The following is a 24,195-nucleotide window of genomic DNA, read 5'->3' on the forward strand; positions in this document are numbered from 1 at the left end:
TTCTACCAGCGTTGCTGGTCACAGCATGTGAAGACTGCAAGTGGGTCATCATTTTCCCATCTTTTTTATATAGATAGGACAGCTGTGGAGGGAAAGAAGGAGGGGAAAATTAGGTAGCTCTTCTGCTTTAGCATAACGCAGAGCATGGAATAATCTGCAGCTAGTCAGGAATGTATTCAGACAGGCAGCAAGTAGACAAGCTATCATCACACTAGATAACCTGTAACTAGGGACGTTATTTAAGTCAAGTAGCTCAGTTTGCAAATGCTTATCCTTCAATCTATGAGAATAAAATACTGAAGATTAGACATATGATGACTAGCAGACTTCTTACCATGTGTCTTATCCACAAATAACAGGAGAATGAAGACAACTATGAATTAAAAAAACAAAACAAAACAAAAAAAAAGCATAGTCCTGATTGGAACACGGCATTGCGTTATAGAATGTCAGCTGACTTTGAACGTGTCAAAGAATCTTTCATTCTTTTTGCTCCTTATTGCCTTCAATTTATTTAGGTTCCTAAATTTACTTTCTATATTATTACAGTGCTTTCCAAGTCTTTTGTAATCAAGCAGTGACACAAAGTATTACTGGGTTTCTTATGGCAGACCCTGAGGTACGTAGTCCATTCTAGGGAGAGTAAGAGTAGAAAGATAAACCAAGTGTAGGAAAAAAATGCTTCCAAGGGACAAAAAAATCATAAGCAGTTAGCCCGCAGATGACAACAACTTCTGTTAGGAAGAAAAATAATAAAGCTGGATCATGAGAACTAAAGCACTGGCAGCTCCATAGTTAAAGATGAAACCCTTCATGCTAAATGAAGTCAAAGCAAGCTTATTGTGACAGATAGACCTGCCTCTGCAAAGGACAAGTCTAGTGAAAACAGTTTTCCCCAAATGAAAATGTTAACAAGTGGTAGAGGAACTGAAATGCATCCACTTCAAAATAAATGCCAAGCCATAGAGCAAGAATCCAAGTGTGAATAATGCTAGAGATGGGATTTATTTGCATTACCCAAGTAAACATAATGTAATACAAAAGTGTCCAGTGGAAAGGCTGAGATGTTATTCATGACACAAAACTTACAAGTTTAAAAAAGGTAAAATTGCAAAAAGATAGCATGCATTTTATTGCTTTTCTTGCTCGTATAAGACTCACTCGAAAGAAGAAGTATGAATTGTTTCAAATTTGAAACTCAAGTCATGCTTATGATGTGTTTATTGGATTCCTGCTGATGTCACTAGGACATTAAAAGGCAAAGTATCTCCACATCATGCAAATGTAGTGACATTTGGGAAAAAAGTGAGATTCGTACCACAGATGAAAGATCTGCATTGCAGCTGAGTGAAGGAAATTTTGTTCTTGGTCTCAAACTTCCTGTCACATGTATCTCTCCTGATCTCAATAATTTCAATCTTAATGAACTTCCTTCTTTCATGATTAGTGAAGTGCCTGTAGCTGGATAACAGAGGTTAGTTATTTTCTAAATGTCAGTTTTAGCAGAGTGTAAATGAGTGGAGAAGACAAGGAGTGCAATGCATGCATGTAATACTTTGATGTGTGGAGATGAAATATTTTACTAGATGAATCATTTCCTGATGCCTCAAATGTGTAGTTTGGTTGTTGTTTTTTTTCTTTTCTGTATTTTTTAAAAAGTGGATAGTTGCGTTATTACATCAGTGATTATGAAAGCAAAGGTATTTTGCTTGTGAACTCAGAGTCACACCTCTCTGTAACTCCTTTCATTTAAGTTACTGGCTGACCACATCGCCCCGTGTTTATGTAGCATGATGTTCTTTTGATATGGTAAGAGTTTACATGGAAACACACACTCTTGCTTTGGGGAGATATAATCAATGTCCTTTCGCTGTGAGCAGGTTTCATGAAATGAACCCACCAAGAGGTTTTCCTTGAAAGCTTAATTCGTAGAAACTGCTATCAGCTTGTTCAGTTTTTGTTTCAGTAAAAAAGATATTTGTGTAGTTACTGCCACCACATACTGCTTTTGGGCTCACGCTAGCACGACACTGTGTTGTGTGGATAATTCGCTAAAAGAGTCTGGCAGCACTTTTGCTGTCACCCCTGTGCCAGTAGATGTGCTAAGCCCTGTTTAGGACATTATGAAAACGTGCAAGCTAGCTGGGGTCACACCGGGTCAGTATTAGGACAAGAGGTTTCTAAGCAAAAAATGGTATTGATGGAATCAAACATACATGATTTCTCCAATAAAAGTCAATGCCTTTTAAATTCAGAAGATAAGTAGACTCAGGTAAAGCCTGGGTCTTTAATTGCTGAGATTTAAGTCTGGGAATTCTACAGCTTGGCTAATTCCATGACAGTGTATGTGTAACTGCAAATAAAGACAGCTCGGTTACACACGGCTGTCAGACATGGCTTGCACTATCAAGAGTTAAGCAGAGATGGATGATTGGCATGAGCTGCATATTTTTACTGAAATAGAAATTCAGAAATGAAATATCCATGAATATCCAGAAATGAAATATCCATGTAATTACTATTTTTACCTTTTTAATTGTAAAAGAGGTTGAAATAAGAAACAACCAGATTTTAAAAGGAATTTTTCATTGCTGTAATTAATAAATTACTTTTTAAATTGCTTATTCATATGAAAATGGATCTGCTTCGTTGACTTTTTCCCTTTCCCTCTTCAGATTTGTCTCCAGGGCAAACATCTTTTGAGCTACACACCTGGCCTAGAAGAAACGTCCCATTTCAAACTCTACTTGTTATGACAGTGCCTGGTATGACAATCTTATTGCAGAGCTGGAGGTGTGACAAAGTAAGCTGCAGTTCATAAACCAGCTAACCCTTCCAGGTCATACTGCTATTTCAAAGAAATTTTGTCTCAGTTCTAGGGTAAAAGGGTGTAGTTTGAGTGTAAGAGTTAGGAAAATCAGTCCAGTGTAATTCTTTGTCTAAAGCTAGATGATTTTGTTGTCATCTACAGTATGCTGTGCTAGCAGTAGTATTTGGGGCTAGGTTACTTGTCTATACTGCTACCCTTGTGGAGGGATGATGGGAAGAGGGATTACTGAAGCTGGCTTTGTGGATGGAAAAAGCATTCCACAGCAGGAAGAGCACTCATCAGTGGGCTGTGCAGCCCTCTGTCCTTGGCTTCTCCTGTCTTCACTGGATCTTCCCCTGCTGGCCAGAAGAAAGAAACGAGTCTTTATATGCTAGTTTAATCTAATGTCGGTAAAGGCCAACACTGTCTGCCTTCTGATTTATCTCTACATTTATACATATGTGCAGGATGAGGCAAATTCTGCTCTTTACCATCATGTCTCACTTTCACCTTAGAGTATCCTTGAATATTTTATAAATAAGACGGACCTTGTTTATTCCCTTGTTCACCGCAGAGTGAAATGTGGCTCCATTGTACCTGGGATGCAAGAGGGACGTGAGAACATTAGCTATGGACTCTCCATTTTGTATTACACTGCTCGTGTGTCTTTTTTGTGTCTCTGAAAAGCAGCAGGAGCTCTGTCATAGCCCGCTTTGCTCATCCCACCTCTTTACACCCAGGTTGATGGGTCAGGCAGGTTATAGCAATGGCAAGTTACTATCTACAAACATTGTTTCACTGGTTTCTTACAATAAAAACCTGCCCCAAAGCAGCACAAAGGACATAAAACGCAACAGAAAATCAAGCTCAGTTTGGTTTTTCTGGGGGGTTGTGGTGGTGTTTCCTTTGAGCTTGTGGCATGAAAACAAACTAAACTAATTACTGTTGTTGGAGAGGGGACTTTGTGGTATATGTATTATCTTAAAGTTTTGGGGGGTTTCCAAGACTTAGATTAACTAATATTTGAAGATAGTACAACCTACTCAAACTGATGTTGGTGATACCCTTTCACAGTGTCATGATGAACGCTCCTCATGGTCCATGGGTACCACCACACTAATGAAGAGTTTATATGTCCATCGGCCTGGGCAGTGAGGGGTCACTCAGTGGTCAGTAATGCAGTGGCTTGTTTTCAAATGCACCAATGTTGTACAGCGGATGCTCTCCGAGGTCTTTCGGTTCTCACCTGCCTGCTCGATGAGCTTAAACATCTCTCGTAACTCCATTTCCCTGATAGCACTGACACTGCAAGCCCTTGTCCTCATGGCAGAGAGAATTAAGTCTTGAGGGAATATTTTAAGGGTCATAGAGGGAAGACTGATGGGGAGAATATATATGCAATTTCCCCAAATTCAGTTACATAGTTTTATACTCAGAGCTTAAATTCAGGTAACATTGTGGGCGGACATGTCTCTCAAGCTGCAATCCTTATCAATCTCAGCTCTATTTATTATCTTTTTTTTAAAAAAAAAAAACAAGTCCAGCTTTAGGAAACAAGGTCACAAACAGTACAGCTTAAGTATAACACAACAATACAAATGTGAATCTAAGAGGTCCTGAAAAAGAGAAAAAAAGCAAAAGAAAAAAAAAGCAAAAGAAAAAAAAAAGCAAAAGAAAAGCAGGGCTAAATCAACACATTCCTCTTAACTGGAAATCAACCCTCACTTTCTAGTGTTAATTATTTTAAGTCAGTCTTGCATTTCATTTCCATAAAAAGGGCATAAGAAAGGTTACAAATCTGTGTCATCTACTGTGAATGAATTGTCTTTTTGAAGCTCTACAGCCTACTGTATTTAAATGGTGCCATCACTGAATATTTTTCCCCAGTCAAGAACTATGCCTAATGAGCCAAGAAGAGCACAGGCACATGTTTAGTCACTAAGAAAGAATATTTATGCTCAAAGAGACCTATGGAGCTCAAACAAATATACAATCACCACTTAAAGGTCTGCAGAGCTGGCTCAAAGCAACAATTTGTACTAGTGATGCGCATAGTAAGAATTCCTTTGAAAGCAACTCCTGTAAAACAGCTACCACTCTTCTATTCTGCTTTTCTTCCCATTCATTTCCATTGTACCCTGAACCTCACATTACTGAACAAGAAGCAACTCTGCAATAGATATTTTGAGCTAGAAAGCAATCTCGAAGAGATTTTCTTTATTTTTCTTTTAATAATATTACTTATATGTAAAAGAATAGATTCTGCTTTCAGTTATACCATCATAACCACTCCACAGATTTAACATGATTTACCATGGTTTTGCATACACAAAGACATATTTTGGCAGGCTATTTGCCAAACATCAAGAGGGTTACGTACATCCCAAAGTTGAAAATTAATGTGGGTTTTAGCTATTGAGATAACTACTCTATGCATGAGAATATTCTACATAACGTTCTTTTTATTTCTTACAGGGAAGCTGAATGGGCATATTTAGTAAGAGTCGGTAAGTGAAAGAACAGGTTGTTGAAACATGTACAAAGTTGTGAAGAGCCTTCATCCCAATCTGCAGCTATAGTTAGGGGCAGCCTTAGAATGGGGAAAAAGTCCATTTGTAGCTCAGTTTAGTACCACATGAATGCCAAGAAATCTCCAGCATGGTTTGAATGCTGCATGCAGTGCTCTTGTAGGTTTGGTGTTATCCTGAGAGGGCCTTCAAAGCATCTAAATATTTCCAGAATGTTGGACAGTTGTGTTTCCTGAGGGAGATGGTAATAACTTTCTTTCTCCTAACAGTGCCAGCTACACTTCTATCAGCTGGGTCCCTAACATGCAGAGATTGCACTTGGCCGTGTCGAGAGGTGTTCCCTCTTCATGTCAACTTGCACTGGACATGGCATAAAAAACAGTCATCTTTTGGGAATCAAACAATCCTATGAGGACAGGCTGAGAGAGTTTGAGTTGTTCAGCCTGGAGAAAAGGCGGCTCCGGGGAGATCTAATTGCAGCTTACCAGTACCTGAAGGGGCCTACAGGCAAGATGGTGAGGGGCTGTTTATCAGGGAGTGTAGTGACAGAAAAAGGGGTAATGGGTTTAAGCTGAAGGAGGGTCGATTTAGATTAGATGTTAGAAAGAAATTCTTTACTGTGAGAGTGGTGAGGCACTGGAACAGGTTGCCCAGAGAGGTTGTGGAGGCCCCATCCCTGGAAGTGTTCAAGGCCAGGTTGGATGAGGCTTTGGGCAACGTGGTCTTGTAGAGGGTGTCCCTGGCCGTAGCAGGGAGGTTGGAACTAGATGATCTTTGAGGTCCCTTCCAACCCAAACCATTCTATGATTCTTTGATTCTAATTTATAATAGGACAAGGTAATGAGCCTTTCTTTGTCTCACAGAAACTGAAGACCAAAGAGGTTCCAACATTTTATACGAGATTTTCTCAATCTGAAAGTTTTGACAGGGTGCCAGTTCTGAATACTTGTTTTGAGGCTTTTTTGTCTACAAGATCTATTCTTCATCCTGTAAAAGAAGTGAAAAGCAAACAATAATAAAAGATTTTCATCTGAAAAAGACATGAGCACAAGTTAAACAAATGAGTATTTTTCTTTTGATTACGTCTCGTTTGCTACTGAACTGTGAATTTGCTGCTTCGTTAGACAGGAGGTGAACAAAGGGAAACCTAATTAAAGGTTGTTACCTCTCCACATCATTGGTGCCTAAAATCTATCATATCTCTATTCCCTGTTAGATAATGCATTATAAAAAAACTGATCACTGTTTTTGTTTCAAGGCCCAAAATATGGTATGCCAGGTCATATGCTAAAAAAAGTTTGTCATAGATATGATAATTACATTTCAGCAGTAAGCTACTTTATTTGCATTTTAGTTATCTCACAGGACTGAAACCTGAGTCTCAAAAAGAGCTTCAGATATGGTCTGGTCTATATGCAAAAGGTTTTGAGGGTAGGATACAAATAAACCTCAAACTGATCAGTCTTAATCAAATATCAGAGTGGATTTTTTGGTCTGTTTATGCCTCTTGAGAAGAGGTTTAAGTTAAATTGAAAAGCTATGCTTAAAGCAGAGCAAAGCTGTTTACATTGGGGATTATACCAGCATAGCTTCACCTAGACAGCTATATCAGCATGGCGGATAAAATGTAGACAAAGTCTGCAGATGTACTGTGATAAAAATGTAATAAGCTATAGGATGGAGAAGAGGAAGGACAAGAATAACAACAATAATTTGTGGTTTGTATTTCACAAGCTTTGAAAAACTTTAAAAAAACAAAACAAAACAAAACATTTTTCTCTTTCCTGTTTCTGTGTGAAAGACTCAAACAGACAATAGGGGAAAATAATTCTGCCAGGGCTTAGGAAACTACGCTGCTGACTATATAGAAAATGCTGCCAAATTCAGGAAATAAACAGGCTGAAATAAACAGAAAACCAACATTTTATTTTCCCAAATGTCTTTCTTTTAAAGTAAATCTTCTCTCATAACAAAAATAGTTCAGACTGAAACGTTACTAGTAAGTCCAGGTCGCTTCAATGAAAATACATTGTGCACAGCCTTTTACATCTGTGGCACATTGCCCTGGAAAGCATTCGCCCCTTCACTCGCCAGCAAAACCAAGCATGCTGCGTGCTGTTACACATGCGATCGTAGCCTGGACAAGAGTGTAGGATTTATGAGTCTCCAGATAGGGGCTTAAAAGTTTGAGACAACAACGTTTTTAGGTTTTGGCAAAGATGGTGCCAGCTGGCTGGCTCTCAGGATTTCCCCTGTCAAGTGATCCATGAAGCAGCGTTGGCACCAGCTGCACAGGAAACCAAGTATACCTGGACCCTCAAAGGGAGGTCAAGTACCTCATTGACAGCCTACAGCAGGCATGAAAGAAAGAGTGGGAATGCAAAAAGAAAAAGCAAGCAATTGGTCCCAGAGAAAAACTGGGGGAAAAGAAGCGTGTGCTGGGTTCAACACAGCATGCCCATCACCTTCACACCCATGGGCTGGCCCCGTGAAAATGGAAACAACTCAGCGCTGCTAGGACTGGAAATCCTCGTGTTTCGCTTCAGTCTTTGACTACAATTAATATGTCTGAAAAGCATAGTGTTATTGTTTATTGTCTATGTTGTACTGTCTACTGCTGAAATGAATTGCTTCCTAAATTTATTCAAATATATTCAAACCAGATATAATGGAGGGACATGGCTTACAGACTCCTACGACAATGATTTCCCACCGGTGACATTCATCGCAATAACAGAGTCAGTACTTCACAGCTGAGCCCGTTTTCACAACCCTCCTGTCCTGAGCAGAGCTCACTCACGCGTGCAGTCCTGCTGAAAGGAACAAGACTAACGGCTTTTGGGTGCTGTGCAAAATAAAGGCTGCGAGTGTAAAGTTCCTACGACTTGATCAGCTGAGATGCTGAATGATCTTGGCTTCCGCTGAACTCAGTGGGCAATTCAGCATCTCTTTGGACCTGTCCACTGTTAATGAGAGCGTCTGTTCTTGGCCGTGGTGGTCTCTGCTCCCCTTCTCCACGGCGAGGCAGCCCAGCCTCCAGCTGCTGAGCATAGCTGTGGTGAGAAGGCTTACAATGGCTCGAGGTGTAGCTCAGGTTTTGGCATTTTTGCAGGCTAGATCAGGAATTCTAAGGTTTTAAAAACTATGTTTGAAGAATAGCACAGAAACACCATTTTTTCAGCAAGGACTGCTCCTGACAGTGAGTCTGACAGATGTTTTGAAGCAGAATAAGTAGCATTCAGCCTGTCCCCACCATCTGCCCAAGTGCCGTTTTCTTTTCCTCATTCAATTCCATTGGAAAATATCAACAGAAAGTGGGGTTTTCTTTACCAAGAAAGATCACGTGTTGGTTTGTACTGAAACTCATGAGTCCTTTGTATTCTGGGAGAACACAGCTGCAGCATAATGAATGGTCACCATTTGAGCTCTCTGAGATAAACTGCTCCAAAACTTGATAAGGGCTCTTGAACTATGTTCATGCTACACACAGGACTAATCTGGCAATTGGATAAATCTTGTTTTCTGCTGAATTACAAAATAAAGACAACACAGGAGATGTATTCAAGATATAAAACAGTGATTTGGGAGCAGATGGAAATCTAAGCAAGTACTGAGCTACAGATTTTCTTTCCTCCCTGCCTCGTGTGTTTTGTATAATCACAGAAAATCCTTCTGAGGAAATATCCAAGTTAAGGAGCGACTGCATTCTTAGCTAGGCAAAACAGAGAGAGAAAAGACACAGGTTATTATTTATTTCTAGCTATTTATGGTAGCACTTTGAGGAACAACTGACCATGGAGACATTATTGCACTGTTCACTGAACATAGACAGACTCCTTGCTGTAAACAACTAATGCTTGAAAGAATGAAGCACACAAAGTATAGAAGGATGTAAATATACATTTTTTTATGTAGAATGCTGAAGCACAGTCAAGATTCAAACCCATTGTTTCTCAATTTTTTAGATAAAGTTATCTTTCATTGCTATGGAGATACAATTGTACAGCATTTAGCTTAATTCAAAGCAAAATATGGGGGAAATCACTCTGGCCTTGATAGCATTGCCTTCCTAAACAGTCTGTTCTGTTTCAGTTATTCACTTCCTTTCTGAAACTCTTTTTCACTATTTTGGCTTGAAATGCGTACTGCATGACTGAAATTTAGTTCACCTTAAAATTTGGTCTCATGTCTTTTTATGACCATGGGAAGTGTCTGTAAATCCTCCCTAGAGTAATTCTACATCTCCCAAATGTCTGCTTTGTTTGGGAGGAATCACCCTCTGGCGGAGGTTGTCATGGTCCACAAGTACTGTGAAAGTCTTTTTTACTAGCCTAGACTGTAACGCTTATTTCTGGAGACCTAAAATGAAAGCAAATTAATTTCCATAAATGTGATACTAGCTTTTCTGCTACACCTTTCAACTCCTAAATCTCATGAAAGAAATGCTTCATTAAACCTGTTAAAGGGAAGGCAATGGCAAAGGAAAACACTATGCTTAACAGTTTGATCCTAGAGACCATGAAATCTGGTGGAGACTCTATCACTCCTACTGAGCTATTAGGAAATATTCTGATTTTGTAGTGGCAGGTGACAGGTTAAGATGTAGTGACAGCTTCTGAGATGGAGGACAGACAGACAGTCTGTATTTCATCTGACCACATTTAATTGTCTGTCACATCAACTGCAATATGTGTGAGTAACACAAATGGTATCAGGCTTATTCCTCGCAGTGAGGCCAAACGAAGTTATTCTGTCTAGGTCTGCACCTGCAGTTTCTTTTACCATCCAAAACAGAGTGGCCACACAGAAAATTCATGTTGGTAATGGTTCCTCACCCATGCTGACCTCTGAGCTGTGCCCAGCAAACCAATAGCTGGTGCGGGCCAATGCTGTGCCAGAAACTGCTCTAGCAATTTTTTGGTTGGGATGATTGAATTCCAGTGCCCAGCACTGTTTCCTGGCCATGTTTAATTTGTTAGCGTAGAGATAGCTTTAAGGTGCAATTCACCTCCTCCCAATATAGACATCAAATGTAGATGAATGTTTCTCAAGCTGTGATCTGTGGACCATTTGGTGATCTGTAAGACATCACAAGGTGATTTCACAATTGTTTTGAAACAACTTCAAAAGCTTTTAAATATAAATGCACACACATATATTTCCAGGCATGCAAGCAAGAAAACAAAATGGGGAAAAATAAAAGTCACTGTAGACTTTTCCCAGGGTAGCAGAATTTGATTCAGATATAAATGAAAACCATCATGGGAATGCTGTACTAGATGATCCTTGGCATAATTTCAAAAAGATTATCTGGAAGTAGCGTTAAAAAGAGTTGAGGAACAGTGGGCTAGATCATCCCTCCATGTCCAGCCAGACCCATGACTGTGTTCTGCTTGAAAGCATGTGCAGATGCATCGCCTTGGGTGGGAGCCGGTTTTATGATTCCATGAAAACCAAGTATTTCTTCCCTGTACTTAGGCGTAGAGTGAGGCAGAAGCAGAAGGTAGATGGAAATGAGTATCATTATGGGGTTGAACTGGGAATGAACAGCGCACTGGTCTCATGATAGTTCTGCTGTTCTAAGTATATATTGTATTAACCCCCCACATTTTATTAGTCACTAGTTCAGTTGTGGTACTCTTGGTGCTAGCTGTGTTCCTCATTCTGTGCTACCCGATTGCCCTGAGTTTCTGACCCACACCTCTGCCCCCCCTCCCACACCAGGGCACTGTTGCCTCTGTGAGGTCTCTGCTGCCTTTCTGCCCTTCCCCAGCCAAGTTCTGCTGTGGAGCAGAGTGTGGGATCAGGGAGATAATCAGTGGAGATCTTCAGCCCAAAGGTAGGAGTGAGAAAGGAATCTAGTTCTCACATTGTAGGATGGTAAGTGAAGAGCAGAAAGTCCTGGGGTAGCAGCTGGTAGACAAAGATATTTTGAAGGGATGGCAGGACAGGAGGATCATAACTGGAAACTCAGAACCTTTTTGCACTGCTGTTTCCATCACAGACCACCATATACAGTCCTAGTCCCCAGCACAATCCAGCTGTCTGAGGGGTAGCAATTAGTGAGGAAAAAGACACCCATTGTCCTCCAAGATACTGCTGCTTCCTCCCTGACTAGGAAAACATCTTGGTTCAACAGTACCTGAGTACTTTTTAAGATCACTACTGGGGAAGGTTTAAACAAGGTCACTTCAGGTTAAATTTGGATTCAGCAGACATACTTTACGTGAGACATCCCTGATACACCCATGTACCGCATGTCTCCAGTCTGCATTGCTAAGTTTGTGAGAGGATCACTTAGACATGTAACTTTATATGAATTCATCCTTTTGTGGTCTGTTCCAATGTAATCTGAAATTTCTATTAACTAATTTGGCCATCAACCAGTTTGTCTATGCCACATAATAGGGTTTTGTACAAAATGGATTTTTCGGTGTGTTAGGAATGTCATGTTTTAATCAATGTCTCTTTGAATGTTAAATCTAATGAAGGCTGTAAGTGAGACTATAAATGTGCAGAGAGTTACCATGGAAACCAGAGCAGGATCTGCTGGGTACCCCACACTAGTAATGCGGTGCAGCACAGCCCCGCGCGAGGCCTCCGAAAGCGTTTTCAGTAGTTAGACTGAGATTTTTTTGAAGCTCGCAGCAGAGGGCTGGATGCTGGTTCAGGGGCAGCTTGCAGGCTGGCCAGAGTGTTGTGACGGCAGGGCGGCGCTGGTGGAGTCACCCGCTGGGCTGGCGCGCGTTGTGCGATTTGATATACCACTTACATAGAACTTATTTAGCATAACTTGCTTAGCGTTAGTAGCTGGATTTGCTGATCCTTAGGCCATGAGCTGTGAACCTTCACCTAGATATGTTGAACTTTTACCTAGTCAAGTAAAAGAAGGCCCCAGGGCTGGTTCAAGCCAGAAGATAAGGAAGCTACATTCATTAACAGAACCTGCAACCTGAGAGATAAGAAAAGAAACGGCCCGCCTAGAGACAGTGAAGGGACCCAATGAAGATCGGGAAGACCCCAGACCCTTATTTTACTACTGGTCCAAACTGTTGTGTGAGGGGTGGGGAATTTAGAATGTAAAGGTATAATTGCCCAGGGATTTCTTTGTTTGAGGTCCCTCTTTGGAGGCACCCAGCTTGAGCTGTAGCGCTATTAAAAGAAAGTACTTTTATAGAGGAATCTATCTTTTGCCTTATCTATTCAGTGGAAACCTGGAGTCAAACCCTGCTATAATGGCTGGCATGAGTAATTTCCATAACACACAGGAGGACCCTCACTATTCAGGGGCAGGTGCAATAGTCCTCTTGGCCACAGGCTGGACAGCCCTGACTGCAGTTAGAAGAGATGAGGCTTCAGAAAATAAAATTCAGAGGCCCTACACAGATCTGGACTTGCAACCCCCTGAAGATGCAGTTTCTGAGCTTTCTGGCTTGACACTCCTCTAAGAAGAAGGGCTTAGGACCTGCAGGATAGAGAGGAGAAGCCTCGTCATCCAGAGGATCCTGGCAATGTGAGAAAAGCCATTCTGGCAACCTGAAGGGTACTTCTGGCCACTGCAGTGAGCGCTGCTAAGGACCCAGGTGCTTGCAGAGAAAGCTGGTGCAACGACTCAGAGGAACTGTGGAGCAAATCCAAATTCTTTCAAAGAAAATACAATCTTTCATTTTTCCTCCTTATTCTGAATGACAAAGTCCAAGGACACCTTTCCAGGTTATTAAAATTAAAGAGGTTTTCAAAGTGCCATTTATTTATTGTCCTTTCTGGTTCATTTCCTTATTGCAGCTTCTCATGGCTCAGAAGATAAAACTACATTGAAAGCTCTTTGGGGCAGGGATCATTATTATGTTTATTTTCAGTGCTGCATGATCTCAATTCCTGCATATATCTTGTAGTCGCTGTTGTGCTATACGTGCAGCAATAATAGCCAGGACTGTCTACTAAGTGTTGCTTATTACATGTGTTCATTCCCCCCCTTGATGCTCCTGGGCTTGCACTCAGCTCTTTTATTCAGTCTTCGGCAGTAAATCCAATCCCAATTTAAAAAAAAAAAAAAAAGAAAAAAGTTTTTATTGTAACTTCCACAAATACTGGACACATTACTTTCTTTAAGACATGTGGAGTATTTAATACATTTCAGCTCACAGGGAAATGAGCCTTCCACTTCCAAGCGTGTAAAGCAGCAGAGTGAAAGTGGGCATATTTCAAACAGACGTGAATGGTCTCTCAAGCTCACTCTCTCTCCCTTGGCTCTCAGCCACAATTTTAAAGCAATTTGCCCTAATCTGCCATATGGTTTTCTTTCTTTGCATTTTATAAAACTGCAGGGCTAAGTGAATGTGCCTCTTCGATAGCACTGACACAAGCCTGATTTAATTTAGACTTCCGTATTAACATACCAACTAAATCAGTACTGCAGCCTACAAGGGAAGCTTCAGTGCTGTGCACAACCAGAGCTGTAATTAGTTTCCAAGTGGTACTAGCCTACAGCCCTTGAACTGGTTCTTCCTTATGATTATTATTTCTAGAGGTCAGCCTAAAAGAACATCAAGTCTACTCCAGCAGCATGTGACTCCCGCTCCCTTCCCCGGATCAAATCAGGCCTCCAGTAAGACATTCTTCAAGCCTGAAATCACTTCCAAACAGCAGACGTTCTTAGTAAATCTGATTCATCATGTGGAAGATCTATATGCCTGCTGTATGAAAAGCATCTCTGACTGAGATTTCCAGCAAGCCCTGCCAGTGAATCCTTTTATTCAAGGAGTCCGTGCGGTATACTTTTATATCACAGATGGCTCCAGGACTCGGAGACAATTTCCTTAAATAGGCTCTCACACCAGGCTTGTCTACACATTTTACTTTGGAATTTTTAGCCTGTAACAAGAATGTGACATGGTTCACTAAACATACAGTCCGTGAGCTTTTTAAGCACCCAAGGTGCCCCACAAGCTGCAGTGGGTCTGCTCCCCTGCCTGGTGCTCACACACACTCATCTGCACGCTTGTTTATTCGCTTTGCTGGATCAGTTGTCATCTACCTTGCAGGGTACCAAGCTAGCGTGGGTTCCTAGCTCCATAGAAGCACATTTGGCCTTTGTCATGGACACAACTTAGCTCAACTGCTTCAGTAAAGTAGAATATAAACAGCAGCTCCAGAGGGAGGCATTACATGATGCAGCCCTCCCTCTTCCACAAGGGCCAGCGTGCCTGTGCCTGTCTGCAGAGGATGCTGAATGACAGCACTGCCACTCAGGGCTGGAGACAGGCTAAAAAGGGAATTCTTCCCTTTAGACTTAAAAGTTCTGAAGACAAGGGTTATTTCCAAACTTGACAGGGAAAAAAAACAATGGTTTAACAATTAGGAAAAATTCTAGATACCCGGGCAAGAAGGCACTTTTAAACACTATTTAGCTCACTTCAAAGTGGAGGCATCCATGCTATTTTGCTTTACTCAATAGGCTTTCAAATTGGGAGTCTTTATAAAAGCCTTTCACTCACATTTTTCTCAGCCTTCCACAGTCAGTCTTTCCCATAATGAACATCTTTGTCAGCTGTTGTATTTTTATACAATCCAGAAATGAAATGTTTACCAGATCTCAGAACATTTGTGGCAGATTTGACTATTTTTTTCATTTACATTTTGTTTCCGTATTTACCTTTTATTAAAAGCAGAAGTTAATATTGTGCTTCCCAGGATCTGATCATTCTCTTTGATGTTAAAAAAAAAAAAAGCACAGGAAAAAATTGTTGTTAAAATTATTTGTACATAGGACACATGTAAACCTTACCTTCTCATCCGAAAGGGTGCTCCTCCACAAGTCACTGAAGGAGCCGTCAGCCTCTGTGGCTGCCCCGCATGCAGACAGCGCAGCGCAGCATGTTGTGATGTGGGGGGGATCTGAGCCCCGTCTGGGTTCACCGCTGAGGAGAACGGTTTGTTCAACCCAGCTTGGGTCACTTCTTAAAAAAAAAGAGAATTTCCACCCCATGGAAATTCTGAACTCTTTTGAGAAAAAAAAAAAATCTTTTGAAATCAGAATATTATCTGTGATTTCTGCTGGTTTGCAGAATGGAAATTCCAGTAAAAGTAATTGAAAGAAAACATTTCTAAGCAGCTTATCTTCACTACTGTGTGGAACTGCAAATATGCTAAAGTATGTTGCTCCAAAGGATAAAGATGTCGTTTCCTGGAGACAAACCAATACTATAAATTACTAAATAAGTATTAAAAACTTGTAATACAGACTTTTAAATAAAATCAGATGAGAAAATTTATAAAAAAGACAAAACAGCTCAGTCTGAGAGTTTTTGATCGAAAGCTCAAGTATTCAAAAAACTTTCCAGACAGACATATACCTACCTGCTCAGTTACATCATTCTCTAAATCCCCAGCTCTGTGGGCTAAAATATCCTCAGGATGAGGAGGGCACTGAAACTGGGTCTTCAATTCTTGGCAGAGTGCTCCAGGCACTTGGGCTTTGATGTTAATGGAGGACAGGAGTTCCTGGCTGCCACAACCTGTTAACCTTGCTCACTGAGTCTTTGCAGTAAGAATAGAGATGGGGGGACTCCACACAAATGGAGACACCCAATACCATCCCAACTGTTCTACAAAGGAGCAAGGCTATGGAGATGTTCCTGCCCTGGGGCTCCAGGTTTGCTCTGGGCACGTGTGCAGAGGTTCACCATGCAGGAGCACAGTGCCTACAGAAAAAAGTACACTACACAACAGACTTGGAAGAGCCAATGAGTATGTCTATGCCACGTAACAACTGTGGTGCAGCAATCCCAAAACCGGTGCTGCCCTAAGTCAATACGTCCATAGCTCTCAGCAAAGTGCAGACTCACGAAACTGAACCATCATCGTGCAGTTCTGCACAGACACAGCTACAGATCTCTTTAGAAGCCATTTCACCTCTCATCCGATTCTGTGGTTGAGCCCTGCAGAGACAGCAGTGCATCGCTGTAGCCAAAGGGAAAACAAGCACTTAAACTCCTTACTGACTAGACAGAGAGCACAGCACTCTAAATTATCCTGAGGTAAACTGGCACCTACATTACAGATACAAAACCAATAAACAAGATCATCTATTTTTATACATACATTGTGAGGTTGGAGAGAGTTAGAACTATCTGTTTGTAAGTCAGAACAGGGCTACGTTGCATGTTTATAATGCTCTTCGCTGACCAGGAGGAGCATATTAAGGCTCTGTTTTTAATAAGATTCATGCTTACCTTTAAACCCTCAGTAGCTCCATCAAGGTGAATGGGTCTTTCCACCTATTTAATTCCAGGCATGTACTTAAACGTCTGTTGAGGCAAGGCCTGAAGGAAATGAAAGAGTCGACAAGGTCTATTAAAATAATGACAAAGGACAGTTTTGAGTATCTACAAGTAGTGCTTAGATATCTCATCAGACAAGTAATTCTTTGATGTCTCAAACTAACAACACTTGGAAACACAGCTGGAGTTTTCATCCTAGAGCAAAGAAACACTCTCAAGTTGTTTGAAGTAACAAGTAGAATCAGTACCAGAACACAACTGATTTCAACCTTCTTGACGAACATAGCAATGGGAGTGGGACGCTAGGAATTATAAGATGTAAAATTAGCAGTAATATTTATTATTAGGTAAGCACCTAGTGCTGCATTCTATTGCTATATAAATCTATATAAAGGAGCTATATAAAGGAGCAAGTTCCAGCACTGGAGAAATCATCTTCCCTGCTGTTTCACTGCTCACCCACCTGCTAGCATAACTTGGCCCATGCCAAAAGCTCTCTTTGAGAGCCCTTCAAGTCTTAGTCATCAAGCACTTCAGGGATCATCCTCTGCAGGCTACATGCCTCAGGATTTTCTCCTTCCACCTTATGCTGTTATGCACGACCATCCAGTCAGACTTTGCATCCTTAAACACCCCTACATGCTGTCATGCCACATCGCAGGGTGTGCAGTACAAATGCTGGATTCATGGTGCAAAGCAAGCACTCTTCCACAGCACAGCTACACGTTATTTCAGGTACTTTGAATGGAAAAACATGCATGCTAGCCACAGGATCACTTCACAGGACTCGGAGGAGACTCAGGGCCAAGGTCGGCACACTATGAACACCACCAGAGCATGCCATTTTCCAGAACATGGTGTGGATGGATGCGGTCAGGAGAACCAATGGGCAGTGGGTCTCAAGCATTTGATATTTTGGTTCGTTCAACGTGAAGCATGCCACTAGACCTGGAATTAGAAAAAAAATATTCAGACACTTACAAGAAATGAAAGAATAATATTATTTTGCAAGATAATAATTATAATTCTGAAGTTATCTGTAATAAAATTTTAATACTGATATATAAAGAAACAAATAGTCACAGAACTAGATAGCAGAAGAAGATGCCAAGCTCCTGCCAAACTGGTGTAATATATGTTAACCAAGAATGAGAACCAACTTGCAACTTAACCAGTATGTTAATTAGTAAAACATGGATCTTTAAAGTCCTGTACTGAAGAACATACTTATTTCCCTTTACACTTTAGAAACAGTAAGAACACTGAAGCTCTTGTCTGGGTATTAATAAGCAAGGAGCAAAGAAAAGTGCTGCCCTGTCTGATGATGCTGCTGGACTTTTTCAGATGCAATAGATTTTTTTTTTAAATCTAATTGAGGAAATGGAAAATCCCAAGAAAACACAAGGTATGAGCCAAAGCAGTCCAAATAGGTTATAATTTGTTAATCAGGGGCCAAATTAGGTCATGGTTACCCACTATATGGTATGAATTTCAGGGCCAAGACCATATGGGTATTTTTCAGTCTGATCCTGTGGTAGATGTGAGCTACTGATTAATCAGTAAAATCATTTATCATACAGGGGCTAAATCATAACTATTCCGATATGCTGCAGGAAATGTGCTTTAACTGGTTCCATAAACAAGAAACAACCTTGGAATAATCTGACATTTAACAGAATTATTGAACTTGGTTTTGTCAATTAATTCATCCAAAAATGCAAGCGAAAGCCAAAGATTAAAGTCTCAAAACTGTCACAGGAGGAGTTTTTCTAGAATGGTCCTGGGGTGACTAAACAGGATGCAATCCTTCCCTCACCAAGGAATCTTGACCTTACATTTCCCCCCCCCCAGTCTGGAGCTCTCTGCCACCTGGTTGTACTTAATTTTGGTCTGGGTTTTCCTGAGTCCCACCTGTTGGAGCAGATTCATTTTCCATTAAGTATTTAAATATGCTCTGAGTCAAGAATGTATTGTGTACAAGAGTGAGTCTGGGGACTCGCCTAAGACACTGCCCCAGAGCGCAAGATGATGTGTACTAAAGTCTTCTGCTGAGATGTGCATTCAGCATCCTTCAAAAAGAGGAAATTCAGAGAATTAAAGTTGTGAGATCTTCAAAACCAACAGATGAAAGGTAGCTGATTTCTTATCCAGCAGTTTTGCTAATGTAACATATCAAAGTTGTTGTTTTTCCAGCCAAAACTATTTCATGAATTTGACCTAAATTTGTTAATAGTTTTGGGACAACCAGAACTGCATTTTTCCTCAAATAAACTATTCATCAGAAAGAAAATTACTGCTCTTGTCACAGAACACCAGCTGCCTCCCCATTCAAAAAAAAAAAAAAAAAAAGCTTTAAAATCAAAAGAAGCAAAATTAAAAGTCTTAGAGTATCTCTTAACAGTCACAGAAGGCATGTAAAAAGAATAAAGTAAAAAAAAGAAAAGAAGCAGGAAAGCAAAAGAAACATAGAACAGTATGGGATAATTGTAAAACTCAAGAGGTTATTCAACTGCACAGTCATCTTTCAGAAAATGGAAATCCAGCCCAAATGAAGACACACAAAATAAAATGTGTAAACTATGGTTTGTAAAATGGGTGTTGGGAATTAAGACTGGGTTGTGAAATATGTGAACTTAAGTGAGTCCTATTATCTCAAACATATCCTGCACAGCGGAGTTGTAAAGGGATAGGAAGGAATGTGAACAGCAAGCAGAAAACCGAAGAACAAAAGACAAATTATGCAAATGTATCAGATTTGGGAAGCTGAGATTGTTGCCTCCCAACAACTTGAATAACAGTGTTTAAGTACAACTTTCTTTTTGTAGAAAGCACCACTCTCTAAGCAGCCCTTCCAAATGCTTTCCCATCTGTTTCAACAAATGTGATAATGAGGAGGTTATGCTGCAAGCTTTAAAAAAAAATCAAGTTATTTGTCCATACTAGGAAACACAAAGCAGGTAAAAGGCTCTGTCAGTCACCGTACTCAAAGTGAGCATAATCCCAAATACCCTTTCTTTTCTTAATTCTGCTTTGCATCCTAAGAGAAAAGCACTACCAATTTAAATTTGACCCATTTAGGTTTGAAGGAAGAACAGAGCAAAACAGAGCACTTCCAACTCTGCCCTGCATGGATGTCTTAAGCAGCTGTAAAAATGAACTATGCCTGGAAAGGGATTCAGCAGCTAGAAGATTTCATTTCCCTTGATGCGAGCTGTTAATACAAGAAGGGTCTGAAACCTAGGCATTTTATTTAGCTGTGCATTTGAGATCGAGAGAGGTTTTTAACTGTGCAAGAGCGAGGAACTCTTTCTGTACAGTGATATTCCACCAGAGCAGCATTAGGAGCATGCAAGTTGTGCCGTAGGAGCCTGACAAAAGCAATCCCTAGCAGAGAGCTTGTCACCTTCCCCGTCCTCTCACTAGAAAGGGGACATTGCCTTGGCTGATGAAGTGGGAGCTGAACTCTGAACCTGTGGCCTTTGTATCTCGACTCTGTTCCAGTGTAATGCTAAAGTAATTCCAGTTGAAGTGACTAGATTTATCAGTGTTTGAAACTGGGATGTGTAGTCAGAATCTGGCCAGGACCAATTCCTCTACTTCTGCTGTTATTATTCTCAGTGCAGCTGAGATCAAAAAAGGGTCAGGAGAATGGTCAGAACAGGAGTTGTGAGCATCTTCCAAGGTAGGCTAAGGAAACCTTATAAGCAATACTGGGGTCAAAATAATAAGGTATATGAAAGTGTTCGCATAAATACAGTGCCAAAGCTATAGGGCTAAGCTGTATCATTCTAGACTTTTGATACAACATCCCACACCACAGGCACAATGTGGTCTTTTTGAAGATGGGTGGGTAGAAACTCCAAGCTATCTAAATTTCCTTCAGTCTTTTCAGCATCCCTGTTATTTTCTCAGGTAGAAGAGGTTGGGGATTGTGAATCACTGATATCTATTTCCTAGATAAACTGAAAATCAAGAGGAAGGAAATAAGGTTTTATGGATAAAGAGATTACAATGTATCAGAATATTAAGTATATTGTCTCTGGAAGTTTTAAGTTGGTGGTACTTAACTCTGCCCATGCATCCCAAATTTCCAGATGTTCAGTGGTTCCCCTGGAGCAGCAAATCTAACCAGATTTCTTTCTGAGCATCCCTCAAAATTCCAGAGAAATGGTGACTCCAGGCAAATCAGCTATATGTGTGTATCTGGAACACATCATACATACCACGTACGCACAGAGCAGATGGCCTTTACTGCATGGTAAATCTGAAGTCCTCCTAATGCGTCAGATTTACTGCCCACATGCAGAGCACCTCTGCAGAGCACAGCTGATGGGGCCAGTGCTTCCTGGGATGATCAGTGCTTGTGAGTGCTACAGCACATGCTGCTGCCTGGCAAATCCCTGCCAAAAATCCAGCAGTCTCCCTTCTCCTTATATTCAGGTAATGGAGGGTAGACACTATTCTGTTAGAAAGATCTTTATCCTGTGGAGGCAGATACAGAGGGCAGCTGAACAGAGCTGGAGGTGGTAACACTGCTCGCATTGTTTCTGGCTTCACCTTGCCTCTGCAGATGGGAGCAGACCAGGTGCTCAGCCAGCTCCCCTGCCCTCCCACCCATGGGTCCCCTGAACCTTCCCTGCCCTCTGGTGCTCTGTGCGGGGAGACGCTGTGCTGGGGTGTCCCTGCAGGCACGGGGCTCCGGCTCTTCTGCAAGGGTTTCTCCCGAACACCAGCTCTGCTCCACCACCAGCAGCCTGAGGGGCACATTGCCGCCGCAGCCAGTCGGTGCCCAGTTCCTGCCCACATTATGGAAAAGAGAGAGATGCAGCAGAATGCGCCGCTTAAAGGCTCTGGGGGACTTCCTCCCTTTCCTAGTCTGGAATAGTCTGTCTAGCTGAATACACTGCTGGAGATATCTTCGTGACTCATTTTGAAGGAGGATAAATGTATGCCTACCAGGAAGGTGGAGAGTTGGATGCAACAGGTAGCCCAGTAACCCAATTCCCGTTTGGATTAATATTAATTGCATTTCTTGCTGGGATACTATGGTTTTATTAATTGAGCATTACAATATTCTTTTGGCTGCGTTAGGCCTCTGTTTTAATTCAAATCTACAGAATACATATTAAATTCACTCTTATATTTCTTTCCTGTCGTGGTGACAAGAGAATGTCTAGGACAGTTTATTTACTGTTTGTTTCAGCATATTGCTGAATTTTATGAGTCAATACATTTCATTTCCAGAAATATGCACTTCAGTAGGAAGAACTCCACTTTAGAGCTGAAAGGTACACATCATGTCCATAAAGATAACATTATCACATTAGATATTGCAATGAAACATGCACATTCTTAATGATTTCTTGCTGGCTTCTGGACTGAATTCCTATCAGGCATTCATTTCCCTCCTCATGCTCACTGTCTATTTGCTTCTGCTGCTATCATCAGGCAACACCATGCTTAATAGAAATCTTCTGCCTTTCTGTTAGCAAGTAATGGCTGTGTGCAATCTGGCATGCGCTGGGTATAAAGAAGCTGGGAGAGTGCTTTTTCATTGTTTAGGTAAACGTTTCCTCTTTGATCCAACATCCGCCCTTTCTGCTGCTCACACTGCAAATTGATGCAGATCTAGCAGAAGGATGGGAGACATTTATAGGGTTTCCTGTTATGGAGTAATTTTGGGAGCATCATTTTCCCCTGCTCACTTTTTGCCTTCAGCAGCAACAATCCAATTCTTTGTGTTTTCGATGGGAAACCAATTCTTTGTCTCGCCCTTTCCTTCTAGTTCTCCCTGAAGGCTATAGAAAGAAAGAACGTGAATAACCAAGCAATGAAATCATAAAATAGTCCCGTTTACTGTTATCTTTCCAAGAACAGTGAAAGCATTAAAGTTCTGAAACCTTTTTTCTTGAAGCAAAGATTGCAGCTAGAACAGGAAATGGCACAACATAAATTCTGTTCGTGACAATTATTATAACATGAAAGGGAAATAGTATAAATCACTGATGTCAAACACTCTGTTCATTGGCTAGATCTGGCCCACTTGAGCTATTTATCTTGTTCCTGTGACAGATTCAGATTTTGCACCACACGTGCTTTCATTTTTTAAAATACATGTTTCAAGTTTTCATGCTTCTGAAAAAGAGCTTCTGAATATGCACTGAGTAGAAGCTGGTGGAAGCTTATGCATAGTTGTCTTTTTTAAAGTACAGAAAACAAAATATTATATTTGAAGAGACAAAGTCTACCCCTGTTCATTTCAGTGGGTGTTAACACTTGAATTTAATGATAATTTTTGTGGTTGATGTTGAAAGGTTCCTCAGAAATTAATTTTAAGCAAAGATAAAGATGTAAATTTTTTGTGTGTGTCTGTGTAAAAGTAGAGATGCAAGTTGAGGTTTTTTCAGTAAAAATAATTTAAATGCACAATGCACATACTTTTTGAGGAAAAGGAAGTAAGAGATATCATGCACATCTATAAAGCATACTACCTAAGCCTGACAAAACTCTGTTAAACTCCCATGCAGTTTTAGCCATCAGTGATGTAGGTGTGAAGCTTAAACAACTGAAGAGAAATAGATCTGTCTGGGGAAACAGAAGAAAAGAGCTGTGTTGAATTCTCCACCCCAGCTGTATACAAGCCTGACCCACGGTCTCTTGGGGGTCTCCTAGTTTTAGTCACTTCAAAGGGCATAGTGTAATATTTTAGAAAAAATAAATGTTGGATAAAATACAGTTTTGGCTTTTCATATTCATGCGAACATTGATTTGTGTTGTTATAAATACAAATAGGACCAGCTAGATATTTTTCATGGATGAGATTTATTTCACAGCAATAACCATTTGGTCAGATATTTTATTGGCTTCTTGTGTAAGCTGTAGTGAATGCCTAAGGCGGTTGCTGTTGGAGACAGAATATTGCCCTGATAGACTTTTGAACCCCAAACTAGGACCATGCTTATCTTATACTCTAATACATTAAAATTTACTGCTTGCTTTCCATGCTTTGAGTAAAGTTACTTCATAAGGAAAGGCAGATATGTTTTTGTGATGTACTCAGAAATGTAGTGTTTCAAAACATATCACTCTTTCAACAGAGTAATTCAAGAAGCATGGAGCTGTGATATCTAGGAAAAAGAAGAATTTTAAGAAAAAGATGTATTTGGGGGAATGGAATATTCTATTATAGAAAAAAAAAATCAAGAATCTAAGAGTCATGTCTTCACATACTATTCCTAAATTAGCTTTGAAGTACTTTGCTTTAATTCTTTCTCCTGTCTTGAAAATGTCAATGATATATTGTGAATATTCCTATTTTTACACTGTAACCTATTACATATAATATGTTATATGGACACCATAGAAAATATTAGAGCTTTTAGAAGTTTTATGCATATCTATAATTTGGGATTGCACAGGCAGTGAGCTTCATCAGAACATTGACTTTCAACATAAAAGACATTCTTATCAGATATTTTGTATCATTATCATAGGATTTTTTTTTCTTTATGAATATTAAATTACATTAAAATTGTGACATTGATTTATGGCTGTCTAGATAGTACCACTGTATATT

The sequence above is a fragment of the Balearica regulorum genome, chromosome 3 (assembly GCF_011004875.1).
Source record: "Balearica regulorum gibbericeps isolate bBalReg1 chromosome 3, bBalReg1.pri, whole genome shotgun sequence".
In the NCBI taxonomy this organism is placed as follows: Eukaryota; Metazoa; Chordata; class Aves; order Gruiformes; family Gruidae; genus Balearica; species Balearica regulorum.